Source organism: Anser brachyrhynchus (assembly GCF_964034855.1).
Source record: "Anser brachyrhynchus genome assembly, chromosome: 1".
Lineage (NCBI taxonomy): Eukaryota > Metazoa > Chordata > Aves > Anseriformes > Anatidae > Anser > Anser brachyrhynchus.
Genome location: NC_137694.1, coordinates 178574082 through 178590346, shown reverse-complemented (window position 1 = coordinate 178590346; position 16265 = coordinate 178574082). Strand labels below are relative to the sequence as shown.

General features: G+C 38.1%; 1 long non-coding RNA gene across 1 annotated transcript in view; it reads right to left on the bottom strand.

Moving 5' to 3' along the window:
- Positions 1-10034: 10034 nt before the first annotated feature.
- LOC308187593 overlaps positions 10035-16265 on the bottom strand; it is a 51417-nt gene continuing 45186 nt past the window's right edge. The window contains exons 2-3 of the long non-coding RNA XR_013944812.1: positions 11451-11655; positions 10035-11358 (exon numbers count right to left, since the gene is read on the bottom strand). This is a non-coding gene — a long non-coding RNA (uncharacterized lncRNA). The remainder of the gene's footprint in view (positions 11359-11450; positions 11656-16265) is intronic.

The following is a 16265-nucleotide window of genomic DNA, read 5'->3' as shown; positions in this document are numbered from 1 at the left end:
TATAACCTTTGCAACTGTTACAACAAATCAAAATCAATTGTCCTCATTTATTTTTAAATAAAAAGCATGAAGCGTAAGTACTTCAGCCAGTGTTTTAAAAAGCCACCATAGTAAGGATATAGAGACTTTCTGGAGAGTGCATTAATAATAAAATGACCAGTCTGGATCAAATAAAGCCCTCAGCTATGCTTCATGCTTAATTACGCTCAAAGTGATTCAAAGCTATTTGCTAGCTATGTCTACTCTAATTTCTAAACTCCTATTCACAAGGCTGACGGAATCCAAAAAAAAACAGCTCACACGGCTGAACGGGATGACCAGAAGTAGCACCAGAAACTAGAGGAATTTGCCTTTTGTATTTCTCTTTCACTGAAGGCAGTGAGCTAGTGTATGCTTTAGCTGTCAAACAGCATAAGTCCTTTTGGCGCACTTACAGTAGAATGGGCACGATGTGACTTGGAAGAAATCAGCTGACATAAGGTGGAATTGTCTGTGAAAAAGAAGAGGTCGTTATTGGCTGGTTTTGTTAGATATCTTGGGAAGAGAAAGAAAAACGTCATTCTCTGCACGGATCCTTACAGCTCTCCAGGATGGCAAGCCATTGACAATGACAAGGTACCATCTGTTAAGAAGCTATTCTGGAAGAAAACTGAAGCTGCTGGAGGATTTTGCTGCATTAGTCAGCAAAATGGTATGTTTATCATATCAGGAGCCTGTGGATGTCTGTAAGCAAGTATGCTCTAACACAGACCAACTTTCTGAGTCAACTAGATAAGAATGGTGAATACATTATAATTATTTCAAGAATTCTGAAAGTTATTCTAAATTTACATTTTTAATATCTGCCAGGAATAGCACACAATTTCAGCTGGGAGTATTATAAAAATCACAGGCCTCACTGTTTGGAGAGGTTGATTTAATACTTATTGCATATGGAAAAAGAATATATATATATATATCACTCTGGCTAGCCAATCAATATCTTATATATTCCTCTTGAATGCATTTTTGTCAAATTTTCCATTAAACATGGCAAACTTCCAATATTAAATCCTAACCAAATCTCTTTTGTGTATTTGAAACTTGAAAAATATCAGATAAATGAAATATGCTTGCCTAAGCAAGTTGATGATTTGTAGATATATCTGCATATTGCTTGTTTTATCTTACAAAATGACCAATTATACTTTGCGTCTTTGATTATTTAAGGAAAATAAAATTCAATAAAATTTCAGTTCTGCCACTCCATATATTATAAAAATGCATTAAAGAAACCCGTATTTCCTACAGAAAAATAAAATAAAAGAATCATATGCAGAGTATGCTAATGAGCTTTTGAATAGGGCAGGTTTTTCATTTAAAACATTCTGTAGACAGCAACAATAATGATACTACTGTAATGTAGACCATGATGCAATGAATATGACTGTAATTAGATACTCTCCAAATGATGTTTTAAAGTCCTTTCTAATCTGAATTGCACAATACTACTACATAATAGTGTCACTAATAATTTAAAATTATGTGCTACTCTAGACAGACTGGAACCATTGTGAGTTAGAAATGTCTTCGTATACTTTAACAGAACTTAGTAAAGTTTCTACAGTTTCCTTTGAGTATACTCTATATACGCCTGAGTTTACTTCTTTGTTTAGAGATCACAGATTCAAGAAATCCAGCAATTACATCATCAAATCTCAGACCTGTCATCATCAGCTAAGGCTCTTAAAAATGATTTTAGCAGACTGCAGTAAATCATGAACTGCATTGTATTTTTCTCTATAGTGGGTTAAGATCCTCACTCACAGCTCAGACCTGCTCCTTATGGTACTCAAATGAAAGATTTTCTGGAGGTACAGCAGGACTCACGCAATGGTTGAAGAGGAGATCCCCATTTGCAGAATGATTATGTAATTCTCAGAGGTTGTATGGAACATGTGAAAGTTATTCATTGTATATGGAATTAATTAGACTGAATTCTCAGCTAGATTAAGTTGGTACAGCTCCACAGTCTCCCATGGAGCTATACCAGTTTTCCAAAACTGAGACTATGGGGAGGCATCTGTTCACTAAAGGGTTAAATGAAAATTTTCAGTCGTGTTGTAATCTAATTCCAGTTGGCATTTTGTTTTATTTTATTCCTTTTATAAGCCTTTCAGACTCATTCTACTGACCCACACTCTCCTGCTTTTTTTTTTTTTTTTTTTATATTGACGTTGTTGAATGGTCTGGGCACACTTTTCTGGCATTCTATCCCAGGGTCTGATGAGCTTTCTTTTTAAGGCTAATTTTCACCTACCTAAGAAATGTGGTTGCTTATATACCACTTTGTTAAGTTGATGTCAACCTCTCAATTTGTGTCAGGAAAAAAAAATCTTGTCAATATTTTACAGTCTCCTGGTTTGTGAAGAGCTTGGGCAAATGCACGTATATAAAAGTGTTATATACCTACTTTCTAAATTTAACTATTTTAATATTGGATTTATCCTTGGCTAAAGTCTGTCTCTGTTTCTTGTTTAAATCTGGAGGCAGATTAACATTTATTCCTTGTTTTTGTTGTTATTGTTGTTTTGGACACTAATAACAACAGACAACAACAACAACAAAAACATTTACTACCATACTACCAGCCCTTGAGGTGTAAAATGTTCTATATAATTCTTGTTTGGAAACAGCCAAAGAGAATATGGAGACTGCAGAGAAGGGAACAGTGAGGGATGGAGGAAAGAAGGGAGGATATGAGGAAGGACAGAGTGATGTGGAGATGAAATGAGAAAGGGAGGCAGAAAGGGAGGATAGTAGAATCAAAGTCCACACGTTAAGATGAAATCATCTATGTTATGTTATTTTATATGTCAGTTGGGATGGGACCTGTGAATGAGATATGGATTTTTAGAATGAAAAAGAAATGTCAAAAAAGCCTGACAAAGAGATCTATGGATTACTGCCTAGTGCACATTTAACACTATTTGCCTAGGGTTGTAAATCAGTCTTCTCAAAGTTTTGGAATAAGCTCGTGCTCACTGAATGATGGTGCATGCATACTGAAGAATGGTGGCTTCAGCTCAACCATCTTCAGGTATTTATGACATAGGAGTCCTTAAGTAAGCAAGGTAACTCAGTTCATTTGCACATGCAAATATGTCAAATGGCATTTGAGGGTATCCAGCCTGACCTCAAACTCTTATTCTGGAACATCACAGGCATCTCAAAGGTTGTATGCCATTTCTGCCTGCCATCTCCATTCACATCTTGGGTAGAGCACAACTTCTCAAATGGTACTCAACATTTGTGTGGGCAGGTAAATAGAAGTTTAGATCCTTCTTTACTAAAATGGGGTATAAGGAATCCATCCTGCATGTAGACAGGCACACTGAAATTCTCTACTTTAAGTGAGGTGAGTCTGTAACATCCAAAAAGATGCTTCAGTTCCACCAAAGTTAATGCATACCATAGACTACCTTTGCTTTCAAATCTCATGAAAGGTTACAAGAAATTTATTATAAACAAAGGAACTGACTGAACTGGAGGGAAATAAGAGGGTAAAGAGACAAACAGTAAATAAGAGGCACAGACCAAAAAGAAAAACAATAGAAAAGAATATGCAAGAAAAGCAATATTTTTACTTTATATATTTTTAATTTAAAAGGCCACTATTCAGTGCTAGAACTAGGTAAGTTAAGCAGTGACTGAGCAAAATATATAAAAACAAGCTTCGGTTTCTCTGAGACTTTTGCTGAATCTTACATAATAACACCTTTTCTACTTTGGCTAAGGTGTATATGCAGTTGACTAAATGATAATGTTAAAATGTGTAAACTGAGGCACAATAACTGGAACAAAACTGTAACTTAGCTACAAGGCTCTGTTTAGCAACATATGAAAGGTTGTGGTAATTCTTCAGCACAGCAGTTTTTAAGAAGCTCTTAAAAAAAAAAAAATCATCCCAAAGCTTTCTTAACATGAATATTATACCTCAGGCATTGGGTTTTTCACAACCATTTTCTGTGCAATGCTGAGAAGTCTAACAGTGTTTAAATCAGTAAGTGCTCAATTGTAAAACTTGTTAGACTGTACTGGTGAGCTCACAACCATGGGAATTGTGCTACTGAGCTGCTACTTAATTACTTTTGCCTTATTATTCATATTTTCATTAAGCTAGTAGGCTGTCTTTTCTGTAGCATGCTCTATATCTTTTCTCTCTGGAACTGAGATTGTATTAAATTACTGTACTTTACCTTATCCTGAATGTTTTACAGTTGCACCCTAATCACTTTAAGACATTTCATTTTTGCATAGCCTTTTAATGGTGCTGACATATTTTGCATTAAATTGCATGCATATATTAAACATATACTTTGGGGATAAGCTATTTGGGGCCTGGTTCTGCTGCACATACTCAATCAGTGGGACTAATTTTATAACAACACTCTTCAGGTGAATAGCATCAGGTATTTAAGTTGACACACTGAATTTCATAGAATGGGTAAATAGTTGATCTGTTTTTGCTGTTTATGGAGCAACTTGAGGAAACCCAATATAGCAGGATTCCAAATGCATGCACTTCAAAACATATGGATAGCTAAATCTTATTGCACATGTAAGTCTCTGCTGACTTCAGAGCTTGGTAGTTTCCCAAAGCATAGTAAGGAAGACTCCATTTACAGCATTTTCAAATTACATGCAAGGAAACACTTAATTCCCATGTAATTCAGTAACAAAGTGTCCTTGCTTATAGCCCTTATTCCACATGGGTCCAGTGTTAGGAACAGACCTGTTGTTATTGGGCATATTATTTAGCTGAGGTACCAGGGGCAGGGCATTTCTGCTAGACAGAAGTTTCAGGTAGTTCTTTTCAACAAGAAGCACTGATGAAGCAAGTATAACATGTAGGCGTATGTGGATGCCACTTTTTCCATTTGCTCAATGGACATTCACTGAGCATTCACAGAATCACAAAATGATTGAGGTTGGAAGGGTCCTCTGGAGGTCATCTGGTCCAAACTCCTGCTCAAGGAAGGCTACCTACAGCCACTTTCCCTGCATCATGTCCAGGTGATTTTGGGGTATCTTTTAGGAGGGAAACTCCACAACCACTCTGGGCAGACTATGCCAGTGTTTGGTCACTCCCAGAGTAAAAAAACTGTATGAGCCACTCTTCCCAGCTTTGTGTCATCAGCAGACTTGCTGAGGGTACACTCTGTATCATCATCCGAATCATTAATGAAGGTGTGGAGCAGGACTGGACACCCGTACCACTGATCACTAATGTCTGGACCAATTAATGTCAAGTGACATTATTCCCTTCTTGTACTCACCTCTACAAACATGTTATGTATTTGACTCATCTTTCTAAATATAAGCAACTGGAGTACATTCCCCTACAACCCTTTTTGTTTCTGCTATAAACCGATATAATTTCAATCAACATATCTTTGCTTATAAATATTCAAAATTGTCTTAGGAATGATCTGAAGAAATTAGTCTATATCTATATCTATAGATGCAGACACAGACATAAATATAATAAAGAAATAGATATCCAATATATTTTTCAAATAGATAGACGTTACACTCCTATTAAAGATTCAAATAAACATAACATTTATTGCTCCAGTAAAGCACTTTTGTATTAGATATATGTAATGATTAAAGCTAGTATGGCAAATATGACACCAAATTTAGTTAATTTGAAGGCATGCTAATACAGAAAACTACTGGGTTATTTTTTGCAGATTAAAACTCTAATAGACCATATTATATAGTCTCTACTGGAACATATATATCTTACTTAAAAATTTGAAATTAAAATAAACAGTAGAAATAAAACTTCTTGTCTTTACTAGCTTGCATCAAAAAATAGTATGATAGTATCTCTCATTGTATTGGACTTATGTGGCAAGGTTTTGGTAGCTGGAGTGGTGAGCAAGAATGTGAGTTGAATCAGTTTGAAAAGGTGAAAGCCATCTGACCCATCTGACTGGCCCTAAAGACTGCTGAAAGAGAAAGTGGCCAGTACTCAATCTGTATACTCACTTCTGAGGTAGGCAAATTCCCTGTGGGGGTGGCTACAGCAGTGAAAACAAAGCAACTGGTAGTGCAAATGCAAACCCACTTGAGCTTCTTCACTGTGGTAAAGATTTGGTAAGGAAGTGGGGAAGAAGCTGGAGGGGTGGCATCTGTGATAAGAGCCCAGAAATTCCCCATGTTAGATAAGACCCAGTTCCATGAGGCTCCAAAAGAGACCTGCTGCTGGCCAAAGATGAAACAATGAGTGATGCTGGTTGTGCCTCTGTGAGAGAATATTTAAGAAAGGGAAAAAAAAAATAAAACCAACAAACAAACAAACAAACAAAAACTGATGTGCAACACCAGCTGGGAGAGAGAAAAGAGAGAGTGTTGAGAGATAAACAACCCTGCAGACACCAAAGTCAGTGAAGAAAGAGAAGGCGAAGGTGTTCCAGGTGCTTGAGCAGAAGTTCCCCTGCATCCCATGTGGGGGACCATGGTGGAGCAGGCTGTCCTCCTGAAGCACACGGTGTACCGTATCAGATCAGACATCTACCCTGTAACACATATACGGCTTTAGGCCTCAACAGGTGGATATGGCCTGAAGAAGGCTACGTCCTCTGCAGGAGAAAACTCTAAGCCAGAACTGCAGCCTGTGGAGGGCAACCAATGGTGGAGCAGGAAGTCTGGTGGGAGTTGTCACCCATGGGGAACCAGTGCTAGAGCAGTCCTCTACTGAAGGATGGACCCCATGGTACAGACCCATAGTTCCTGAAGAGCTGCTGCCTGTGGGAAGCCCATGCAGGATCAGTTTGGGAAGGAAACCTATACTGAAGTCTTTTGCCAAAGGTATGAATAAATGTATTATACTGAACTGACCCAAGATTCATCCCTGAAGATCATCACTTGTGTCTTACTCCCATCCTGACAGTTTCCTATTTGTCTATCTTCTTCTTGACCAGCTTGCAGTTCTTGTACTAATACCTATTAAATTTAACCGTAATGATATTTTCTTCTAAAGAACTTCCACCTTTTTGTTTAAATCTAGAAAAATTGATTCCATTTCCTTAAAAAATATTTGGCCTACCCTAATTTGTGTGATTTCTGCACTGTGCTATTTGGAAGCAGAGTCTTGTTTTAGGTAGGATTAATATTTGCTGCCAAATATCCGTGTGTTAGAGTGTCATATTTTTTATTCTGTTTTAAAAAAGGGAGTTGCTTTTAAATTACTTTCTTATTTTGATTGGACTCTCATTCTTTTATTAGGATAACTGATACAGTCATGGGAAAAAAAAAAAAGAAAGAAAAAAAAGAAAAGCTGTAAGACTCTCAAGTGTTTTCTTCTGGTGTGAAGTAGCAGTAGTTTTCAGTACCACATAAGAGCACTTGCTCTGATTTTAGCTTGATTATGTCAATCATTTGAATCTTGTAAGAGCAAAAGATATTTCTAATTGGGGTGTAGAAGGTGGTATTAATGAAGGAGAGATGATAAAGTCAGTAATTCCACTGAACAGGAAAAGGCAAGTAATTGTCACACATGGAACACAGGAGAAGCTGTGGAAAAAAATATACGGTTGCATAATGCTTGCTTTTTAAAGATGATTTGGGGTTTTGCTTGTTTTTTGATTTTTTTTCCTTTGAAAACCAGGGCTGAGAAGTCATAGCTTTGGGGATGCAACCCAGCTAACAGTGTAAAATGTCTACAGTATAAATATCTAGACTTAAATCCATCAACTAAAAAAAAACTATTGGAGCCACTGGAGAAGAGTAAGCACTCCAAAGTGTTTCACTCGACGTATTTCTTAAGACTATTTTGGGATTAAATGGACTATCTGAATTTGTTCCAAACGAACCTATTTCTCTCCATTTAGTTATAAGAGTACTCTAGGCAGGTAGCGTAGGTATAATGTATACATCATTGATATATTAATTTCAGATAGATAAATTTCAGATACTTGTATTCTTTCTTTGTTTACCTGTAAGAGTTCATTCTGCTTTATAGGGGTGCTTATTTTCCCCTATATTGTCTTCATGGAGATGGTCAGCACATTCTAGGGTATGGATGCATAAAACTAACACAAGAATCACTACATTTTCATCATTTCATTTGAGAGGGACGATTCCCTGCTGAAGCTGTGAAAATATCCACCAGCAGCCCTACTGCTACAAGATTATTTGTGCAACTGTTGCCTGTTTTGGTATGTGGAAAGAGAGAATGTCTGTTTTATCAAGGGTATCTGGTCAAGGACCTTTTCAATGAGAGGAGATAACAAGACAAGGAGGAAGCTATAGGCAAGAATATAGTGAGACACAAACCCCATTGAAAAATGGTAAAAAGAGATTAATGAGAACCAAACCCGACTAGTCACACTACTTGATGAGGGTTTGTGGGAGTATGAGAATACTTCTTCCAGCAAAGTTATCTGATCGTGGACCTCGTCAAATAGGATACTAAGGAAAAGAGGGAAGCCATAAACAGAATATACAGAGACAAATCCCTGCAGGCATGCATACATCTTTAGGAGGTAAAGGAGGCAAGGATAAAGAGGTAAACCTGAGGGTCCCAGATATTGGAGGGGGTTGGTGGGACTGTGCCATCTGAAGAGGCACTGTGCAAGGGTGTCAGGGAGGAGAAAATGGAGGTAGACAGACAGGGTATAAAAAGGCCAGTAGTGTGTAAAACAAGGACGATCAGTGCACTTGTCTGAGCCCTGCACCTGATCACCACAGTCTGTCCCATCTTCTTATATCTTCTTATTAGATACTTTCTAAACTATCTTTGTGTAATCTCTCTCTATCCTGTGTGTGACTGCTACAAGGATTCAGTGCCAGCTTCTGGTGGGACCTGTGTGCGTGAGAGAGGATTGAGTACTAGTTTGTAGAGTCAGATCAGGGTGTGGGTTACCCCAGCCTGTGGTGGCCTCTGCTGGAGCCAATGGAGTCTCCGCATCAGCTCCTGGAGCAGCTGGGGGTCTTCAGCCTTCAGCCCTTAGGGCAGGAGAGATGTATCCTCCCAGACTAGCTGCCAGAGGACAGTGGTGTACTGGGTCTGGCTGGGACGTTAACTTTCCCTGCAGCAGCCCATACAGTGCTGTGCTCTGCACTTGTAGCTAAAACAGCAGTGGTATCACACCAGTGTTGTGTCTGCTGCTGAGCAGTGCTGGCACGGCATCAGGACTCTCTCTAACCCTCCTAGGGGTTGGGCAAAAAATGTGAGAAAAGAAACATCACCAGGGCAGCTGACCTAAACCAACCAAAGGGATATTCCATACCATATGATGTCACACTCAGCAATAAAAGGTGGAAAAAGGAGGAAGAGGGGAGGGGTGGGCTCTCATTGTGAAAACGTCTGTCCTCCTCCCGAACACCGGCTACATGCGTTGAGGCCCTGCTTCAAGGACGTGGTCAAGCATCACTCATTTGTGGGAAGTAGAGAGTAATAATTATTTTTTTTCTTCCCTTTAATTAAATCATCCTTATCTCAGCCCGTGAGTTGTTCTTTCCTTTACTTCTTCCCCTCCTCATCTAAGGAGGGGGAGTGAGAGAGTGGTTGTGGTGTTCAGCTGCCTAGCACAGTAAAACCACCACAAGGGGTGAGTGAGGCGAGTGAGGCTCCATGATGGCAGTTGGAACAGGGCCACAGGTCACAGCCTGTGTGCCTGGTGTCAGGTGCTGGGGGCTGAGTCTGCGTGTGCCCCAAACAGGGAGCACATGGGGGTAAGTGTGTTTGTGTCTGAGACATGAGCTCAGCTCACCTACAGTTCAAACCTGCAAAGGAGAAAGCATCAGCCATGTACCCAAGCCCGGACAGAGAACTTGGGTCCCCAGGCACCAAGCTGGGCCCCAGTGGCCAGGCAGGAGCACTCCTGGGCCAGAATGGCTGGAGAAAGAAGCCATTCTTAACATGAATTAACATTGCCATCACTGAATTATATATAATTTACTCATTTTGAGGATCTATTAGTTTATATATATATATAAAGACAGAAGATGCAGAGAGAAGATAGAGATTTGACAGTTTTTTATTTTTATTTTTTTAATTGGCAAAATAGCGTTACAGAATTAAACTAAGAATGACAAATCTAGAGAAAAACAACTTGCAGAAAGCCTATGCAGGACTAGAGTTTCCTCTTTTACTTTATGGATAAAAAGATGAACGTATTTGTAGTGAGTTTGGTCAATTCATAAGCTTGAGCAATTCCTGTATAAATATACCGGCTTGGCTCAGTCAATTTTATCCTGTTAATTATTATGGACTCCTCTTGTTAAAGGAACTTTTCTGAACTCACTCACTTTACCCTTACTACAAAAGAATTGTAGAAAGGCAGGTGTATGAAGGAATTTATTTTCTGGATGAACATAAGAATAAAGAAACTGAAGTACTCCATTTATCAGAAAACAGTTGAAAAAATAATCTCATACTTGCTGCAAGTTTTCATGCATCAGCAATGAAGAAAGGTCTCCCTTTTATTCAAATTTTAAGGGTAAAAATAATTTGTAGTAAATGCAATGAAAATAAAGAGAAGATAAATGAAGTTCCTCTGACATATTTCAAAAGTGAAGCTTTGGAGGGAGGGGAGACACTATAACTCTGGCAAAGGAGATAATGGCAGTAACAGACGGATCTGCATGGTGAATGAAAAAAAACATACATACATATATAGTACTGCAACATAATAACCCTAATATATATATACATGTTTACTTTATAACCTAGGTACAAAGGCTGCATTTTCAGTCAGCATGTGAATATACAGAGTTGTAGGAGTTACTTTATCACTAAAAATATTTCTGAGACATTTTCACACTTGGAAATGGTGTGTAATAATTCCAGATGACTTTTTCAAGACACCTTAACTAAGCATAGCTCCTTGAAAAAGTCTTGTTGGTCAAGGGCTTTAGGGCTACCATCTCCTGCAGCCAGCACAACCATAGCAAGATCTTATTAGGATCACCTCTTCTGTACATGGTGTCAGACATCTTCAGAGGCAAAGGCCAAGTAGCAGGTCAACTGGTAATATGCACAAATTTTTCCTGACACCAGTAACCAATTTATTACTCTTCAGCCTATGCTGTGAAGAAATAAAAGGTGGTCTGCAGTCAGTATGGGTTTTAGCACATCCAACAACTGAGTGTCTTTTAGCTATCAAATCTAGGCACCTTAGCTAGCAGAGCACTTCAGCTAGCTATTGATATATCCTATTACACTTGCCCTATGATTAATTAGTGCTTTAGCCTTCCAGAACAGAGCATAGGAGCACATTCATTCTTCTTGTGTCTGATCAGATTATCACTGGTGAAAAGTAATATCTGATGTAAAATCAAAAGAAGCTTCCACTCAGTAGCGATCTGGAAAAGAAGGAAGAAAAGAATAATGATGCATATACAGGACACAATAGGGTGGCATAAACATTGAGAAACATTGCCAGGGAAGAACTCACCACTGCAATGACAACCAGCAACAGCTTCTCTTCCAAATCGAACACAACGCTCTGAGTACAAATGAGCATATGGATATTTTGTCAGCAGTGCAGAGTGAGTCAGCATGAGCCAGGCAAATTCATACTGCATACTAGCAGGAACAAGTTTCCAGGGTCTGAAGGTTCTTTATTATGTTGGTATAAGAAAAAACAGCTATGGCATATTCTGAAAAAAAAAAAAAAAAAAGTTCTTGCTCTTGGCTTTCCTTTCTCAGCATATAGCATTTGCTCAGAAGCCACCTCCCATGGTGTTTTGACATCATGCTTTAAACCATTTATTAGGAGTGAGACATTAACTGTCTGATAAACAGTATTCATACTACCTACCCTAATATTGCCTTGCATGACTAATGTGAGTTGCTTTTACCAGCAATATTGTGCACTTTGTCTTCTATCCAAAATCTACTCAAGTCAATAGATTCCTTTGAATGCAGTGGTTTCTGGACCAAGATTTTGTTGCCTTGATGGACAAACTCTGTTTGCTTGAACAAGTGCATGTATGTCTACCCTTTTTCATTTTCTGTTTTTCTATTTCTGGTGAGGAGAGTGGAAATTAATTGAAATTTCCATATCTTCATTTGCCATTCTGTAGATGTACTCTTCAGCTGCTTTCAGAAAGACTCTTGTCCTAATTCTGGCTGCCAATAAAGTAAAATTTGTTTAATTGCTTCACATTGTTCCTAACAGCAAAAACATCCTTCAGAAGGGTGAATACGTCTGTCTGAGTGCCCCTCCCAATGGGGAACAAAGGAACGGGGCACAACGACACATGGAAGTTTTCTTCATACAATAGGTGTTACATCTGCTGTTAGCAACTTAAAGGTTGGGTATATTTTGCCTTAACCAACATCGTTGGATAAGACATGGAATATAAATGCTGCAGACTCTCTGAGCTTGAAAATTTCCCAAACTTACCTGAACAACCTGATTTAATTTTAAATTTAACTTTACTTTGAGGAGAGACCAGATATCTGCTCTGTATATAGATGTCCCATCTATATCAATTAGTCATGTTAGCTCTTTCATAATCAATAGTTATTATGATTATTAGATCTATTATGAAGAAATATAAGAAACAGGTCAAAATTAGATCTATTTTAAAAATAAAGTTTAGGGTGAGATGAATTACCCCCTGGAAGCGCTCTCCCCACCGTCTGTAAAGGGGCAGGGGGCACAAGGTGATTAGTTCAGCTGTATATGCTTTAAAATGTAGGCACCTGACTGTAAGTGTCCACTGTAACATAGGTGTCTCATTAGTTGTAATGGAAATTTGGTCAGTGGTATCATAGAGTTCTAGAACAGATTGTTTTGAAGATATCTCTGGAGGTTGTCTAGTCTAAGCCCCTCCTCAAAACAAGGTTAACTTTAAAGTTATATCTGGCTTTTCATGTAAGTTTGGGAAATTTATGTCATGTGTTCCATACGTTCCAGTGCCAAAGAAAAACTGTCATCATCAAAGGCCACTGAAGAGACCTGGTTTCAGCTCCCAGGCAACACTAATTTTAGCTGGTTGCCAGATCCATTGATCAGTATCCTTTGAGTTTGTTTTTCTTTATTTTTTCACTCAGTTTGTAGTGTACCCCTCTACAAGGGCCAAGACAGAGTCAATGATATCTGAAGGGCCTGAGAAGAATAATGCACCTTCTCAATAAGGAAAGAACTGACTTCTTTAATGGCTCCCCTACACCTAGGGAAGAATCTCCAGTGAATCGTTTAAGTACAAGGAGGAAGGGGTTCTGCCACTGAAAGTACTAGAAACAAGGTAGCTCTAAATCTGACTCCGATCAGCAGCCAGCAATAATAATGAAAGACTTCTTATAATGCTAGGAAGTGCCAGAACCACTTAGCAATGTGTTAAATACAAAGTGGCTTAAAGCCTAAAAGAAAACATGACTGAAATTAAACACAAACAATCGAACCTTTATTTTGAAATGTATTTGCTGAACAGAGTGACAAATTCTAATGAATGTCCTTAATAATTTTACAGTGGGACAAATCATCTCTGAAAGTAAGGTGGTTATAAAAGACACTTACTGTGCAATATGAATGCTAAATGAAATCAGACATCCCTATAATCAACATGAATAAAAGTACCATAACTAATTTTACTGCTTCAAAGAGCAGCGTAATAAAATGTAACAAAAGAAAGACTCCATGGCCTAAAAATATTGCTCACACATACACACAAAGATATTCATATATGTATACATACAAATATATGTATATATATATATTCAATTTTGAGTAAAATTCTTACAAGGTTAAAATGAAGTTATTTAACAAGAAAGTCTTATCCTATCCATTTTGTTGTTGTTGTTCTTGAAGAGAAATAAAATAAAGAAATGGCACTATTAAACAAAAAGGGAATAACTTTCAGTGGATTTGGGATAATAACTAGAAATTATGTAAATCTCACTCTTCATCTAAAAATAATATCTTCAGATTGCTTAGTCTAAAATCCCACTACAGGTTTTAGAGGCTTTTTAGACATCTACCGTATACAGGAACTATACAAAACAATGGCATAAAAAGGAAATTCTGGAGAATAGATACATTGGTGCAAGAACTGACTTTTTGTTCAGAATTTGAGTAAATGGTGCAATGGGATCTCTAGTAGCTGGTATGATACAAAGCAAGCAAAACAGTATATGAAAATAAGGGGGCAGCTAAGGGTTTATCTTAGTTATTCAGTATTCAAAATTGTGATTTTGAATCATCTCAAAATTCAAGTATTATATTGGAACGGTTTTTTGAAGTTTGAGGGGTTGTGTTTTGATTTAATACAACAAATAAATAAGATATTCTAGCTTCTGCTAGAATGTATAATCTGGTTTCTGATTTTTCAAACTATTGCTTTTTCTCACATGCCATCTCAAGTCTGCAAAAAAGGACTACCTTTTCCTCCATCTTTGCTCCCAAAATGCTGAAAAGCATTTTTAACTTTTTCTTCTGGCAGTTATCAATGTATTACAGGCTTGGGGCACAGTGGCTAGAAAGCTGTGCAGAGGAAAAGGATCAGGGGGTCTTAACTGATGCTCACCTGAACAGGAGCCAGCGGTATGCCCAGGTGTCCAAGACCAACAATATCCTGGCTTGTATCAGGAATAGTGTAGCCAGCAGGACCAGGGAGGTTCCCCTGTACTCAGCTCTGGTGAGGCCGCACCTTGAGTACTGTGTTCAGCTTTGGGCCCCTCACTACAAGAAGGACATCAAGGCCCTGGAACGTGTCCAGAGAAGGGCTACAAAGCTGGTGAAGGGTCTGTAACACAACTTCTATGAGGTGTGGCTGAGGGAACTGGGGTTGTTTAGGGAGAAGAGGAGGCTCAGGGAAGACCTTATTGCTCTCTACAACTACCTGAAAGGAAGGTGTGGGATGCTGGGAGTCAGCCTTTTCTCATAAGTAACTAGCAATAGGACTAGAGGGAATGGCCTCAAGTTGCCCCAGGGGAGGTTTGGGTTATAAATGAGGAGAAATTTATTCTCAGAAAGAGCAGTCAGGCATTGGAACAAGTTGCCAAGGGAGGTGGTGGCATTGCTGTGCCTGGGGATGTTCAAAGAAAGGTTGGACCTGGCGCTTAGAGACATGATTTAGTGGGTGATACTGGTGGTAGGGTGATGGTTGGACCAGATCATCCTGAAGGTCTTTTCCAACCTTAATGATTCTATGATTCGATGACTCTATGATTATCCTTTCAAATTAAATATCATGCCAAGTTTAAAGTTCCTGTATTTTGGATGCTATGTTGTCTTGCAATATTCAGAAAATACAGATAGTTTCCGCTTCAACAAAATCCAATTTTATCAAACTTGCAATGGTTAAATTAACATCTCTTCAAGAAATTCCAGAATTATTGCACATCTCTAGAGCAGAAATTTAAGAGTCAAAAAACTGTAGTCTGTGTTTTTCTTGGTGAGAATAAGTGCATAACTTGCACTGGATGCTTCTGCAGTACCATGAGAGCTGATCAGAATAGTCACTGAGAATTCACCTAGAATGTTTTGCTGTAAAGAAAGTAAAAGAATAATTTTAGGGAGGGAGACGACTATGGATAAAGTCTTGGCTTTGCTCCTGATGGACTAAGGGTGAGAAAAATTGCTATAATTTGCTACAGACATATGTTAGCACAAGTTAAGTTGTTTGCATCAACTGGGAAAAAGGTAAGGTAAGTAGCTCTATTTTGAGTCGTAGTGGCTATTAGAGACATCCCTGCAGAGATGTATAACAGGTACATCCTTTAATCAAAATTGTATTTAGGCCACAATGTAGCTGTAGTATTATAATGGTATCCTTAACATTAAAATTAAACTCCTGTTGAGAAAGAGGAGATTTTTTCACCTTGTTTCCACAATTATATATTTTTCTTTCCATAGTCCCTTAACACCATTTGTTACTAGTTGAACAAATATAGGATATACAAACTGTGAATTCTTCATAATTTCATATTTTTTGCTTTAAGAATCTTATAACTTCTAAAGCATTTGAATATCCATCACATTTAAGGAATAGTGCAGATTAGGCTCTTTGAGGGAGGTATCCTGCTGTTGGCATCTCTCCAGGCCTCTTCAATGAAATACTCATTTCAAATACATTTAATTACCCTCTTTAGAGTTTTGGCTTTTGCTTAATTTGTATAAATAATTTGGGCATCTAATTAGCTCTCAATTTGTATCAAGTAAAATAATTGGGACTGCTTTGTTAGGCAAAATCTTTCTTTCAAACTGGATTACTCAAATGCAAGCCCATACTCTTAGTTCATGAATTACATCACTTCCAGC